Genomic DNA, 3,607 nt, shown 5'->3' with positions numbered 1-3,607 from the left:
GTTGTCATGTCTGATGAATACTTTCAAATTTCAAAAATTAAATTAAATAGTATTACCACTCTGCATGATATTGGGAAGGAGAGAAAGCATAAAATCTGAATTCCAAAAATCTGCACACAGCATTGTTTTTGTATTTTTTCTTTTTCTACATTTAAATTTAGGATCAATACAACATTAGAATTCCTTTTAGTCTTATAATTAAATTTTCATTCTCTGATTTCAAAATAAATGTAGATGTAGAAAAGTATAGTAAGTGGAATAGAGATATAATATGTAAATATATACCTCTTTAATAATAGCACATGTACATATACATGTTTAATATTTTATATTTTATTATTTGAATAATTATTAATTAAATAACTTAAAAATAATTTAATAATTTAAGCAAAGTTTGCACCAAAAATCAAAGAACCGAAAAAGGGCTTAATTATCTACTGGTTTAGTCATTTAGCCATCTAAAAAGTTCTATCGATAATGTCACTCATTAAACTAATTTCATCTTAATTTAATAGCTAAATAAAATAGCATCATTTTAAATAGCTAGAAAAATATAGGTGAATTTGTTATTGCGACATGCGCAAACACTTTTGAAGCATAATAGCAGTGGAAGAAAATTAAAGGAAAAATTTACTAAACTTAACATCATAAACATTGAATGATAGCACCATTTCCATCAATGGGAAAAACATGTGATTTCCATATATATTAATGTAAATAAGTAAATTGTGAGATTTTATATGACGAAGTGCTTAGTAGCAGTAAGGATGCATTAATTACAACTGCATGGAAAACATGTATAAATCTCAGAAACATAACATCTGGTGAAAGGAAGCCTGACACTTATTGCATGGTTTGTTACACAGATTGACAAACAGGGGAGACTAATGTATGAGTTGAGAAATTAGAAGAGTGGTTACCTAGAGGGAATGATGTAGTAATTGGACTGCTAAGTGAGAGTTCTTGGGGTGTTAGTAATGTTCTGTTCTTTCTCTCTCTGTGTGTGTGTGCGTGTGCTTAATAATCGCAGTGATCACTGGGATAGTCATTTTTGGGAGTAGTCATCTGACTGCATACATATGATTTTGGCATTTCTCTGTGCTTTTATAGTACTTCTTTACAATTCATAAACATGAAACAATTCCTAAACATGAAGACAATTTGTAAGCCCAGAAACAAAAACTTTTGGACTTACTGAATGGGCAAAACATGAATTCCCACTTTTGACTGAGGAATGTCCAATGTTAAAGAGAGTAGAGTGAAATAAATATTGTCTTGCATCTTCTTGGAAATAGAAATCATTTTAAATTTTCTATCCAGCAATTTTGGAACAGAATCAATAATCTTAAATGTCAGCTTGTCCTGTGATTTGTAATTTATTTCTAGGAAACTTCAGGATGCCTATTTACTTAACTCAAATTTTGGTGCTAATCTTAACTTTCATTTCATTTCTTGTTTCACCTTTATCATATTTTTCCATGTCCGGGACTAGAACCCAGTGTGCTGGCACCGCCGGTGGAGGATTAGCCTATTGAGCTGCAGCACCAGCCAAGGTGTTGTTGTTGTTGTTTTTTAAATAGGTGCTGCTGTAGTGAGTTAAGACTGTTAGAGATGCTTCAATGAACTGAATATTTTTTGTACTGGAAAAATATGCATTTTGTGAATGAGAAAGTAGGCTTTTAATGTTTGAATTTTGTCCCTCAGAAGCACATATTGAAGTCCTAACTCCTGTATCTCACCTTGTGGCATTACTTGAAAATAGTATCATTGAAGATGTAATTAGTTAAGATATAATCCTACTGAAGTTGGGTTGATCCTTGTCACTATGATACTGATGTGCTAATAAATGAAGGAAAGAGACAAAGGAAGAAGTTGGCCTTGTGGTGATAGGGGCTGAGTCTCGAGTGATGCCGAGAAACCAGAGAATACTGAATTTTGCCAACAAACATAAGAACCTGCAAGAGGCAGTTTCTCTCCTACAGATTTCAGAGGCATGGATCCTGATGTGTCTATTTTTGAATTCCAGCCTTCGGAACTGTGATACAATAAATTTTTGTTATTTTAAAACACCAGGTTAAAAAGTAATAGTTTTATTGCAGCCTATGATAAAATCACAATGCTTTCCAACTCGATTAAATAATTTGCTAGTCTAATCCATTGCTTTTAAAAAAGGTTCTGAAAGAAAACCAAGAGAGTCAATGTAGTGTTGACCACCACTGGTGCAGGAAATAAATATCCAATCCATGAGTTATCACTGGAATAACAATTAGAGATTCAATTCCATTCTCAACACTTCTATTCATCATGGTAATGGAAAAGTGTCACCAATGCAATAACACAGGACGAGATAAAAAAAAGGATTAAAAGGTAGAAACAAAACCAACCATGATTGCAAATAACATGATCATCCGTGTAGATAATCCCAAGGTATTAAAAATCTCCTAAAGCTAATAAATGAATTTGGAAATACTGCATGCTGCATATTGTGAATAGAAACCATTCAGTCATATTTTAATATACCCGCAATGAGCAATCAAATTAAAATTAGAACCACAACAGCAGGGATGGGCATAAACAAAAACCACAAAAAATTAACCTAAATTAGATACTTTATAAAAATTAAGACAAAATGTCTTGTTGACTGAAATATAAAAGATAAATTTATAATGCTTTAGGAAAAATATTTCTGTCGTGGCTGAAATGTTCTTGGATGAATTAAAAGGTATTATATTGAATAAGGAGATAGAGCCTTGGGAAATTCATGTTGGAAACCCAGGAGGCCAACACAGACTGTGCAGGTCCACACTGAAAGAGCAAACAAGAAAGGAAGCAGCAGAGGTGTGGCGGAGGCCTGGCGGAGGTGCAGATCAGAGTGGCTGGCGCCAGCCCCAGCAGACCAGGTTAGCCAGGGAACAGTGAGTCCACGGAGCAGCCAGTAACAGCAGGACGGGGAGAGTGGTGAACTGCTTATGAAGAGCCACACAGGATAAATAAAGAGAAGGTATAGAAAAGCAAACAGTCAGGCACTCCCTGGCCCATCTCCGTCCTCCACCCTTCCCCCCACCCCCAACCTGGACCTGCAGCTGGCCAAGAAAAGCCATCTTGTCTGTTAACTTTTTCTAACAGAAGCGGGGTCAGCAGCTTTAGCCTCCGGAGCACAAGGCCATCGATTGCAGGGGCCATCTCATCACACCTGCCACTCAAGAACGAGGTCCAAACATTTCAGAAGAATGCCTTCTCCACCACACAAGCCATAGAACAAGGAGAGGTCCCGAATAACGAAAATTTGAGCCCCTTCCATCAACCCTTGAGAGGCAAGCCGGCTCCCGGTAGGCGGGGCTACGTGCACTGAAGCTAATACCCACTTCCACCACAGTTGAGAAGTGAGCAGGGCTCCAGTAGATGGCACTCTGTGCTTCCACTTGCAATGCATAAACACAGCAGCTCATAACAGAGAGAAACGTTAGGAGAGAATCTCTACAGACAAAAAAATAGACCAATGCTGAAAAACAAAGGGAAAATCCTCAATAAGAATAAGGAAGACACTATGATCCCCACAAAGGAACACTACACCTCTTCAATAACAGAAGGTGAAGATGTAGAGATC

The sequence above is a fragment of the Oryctolagus cuniculus genome, chromosome 5, assembly GCF_051225735.1.
Source record: "Oryctolagus cuniculus isolate XC-2025 breed Fujian yellow rabbit chromosome 5, ASM5122573v1, whole genome shotgun sequence".
NCBI classification, from domain to species: Eukaryota; Metazoa; Chordata; class Mammalia; order Lagomorpha; family Leporidae; genus Oryctolagus; species Oryctolagus cuniculus.
Note: the sequence above shows the minus strand (reverse complement) of the source record.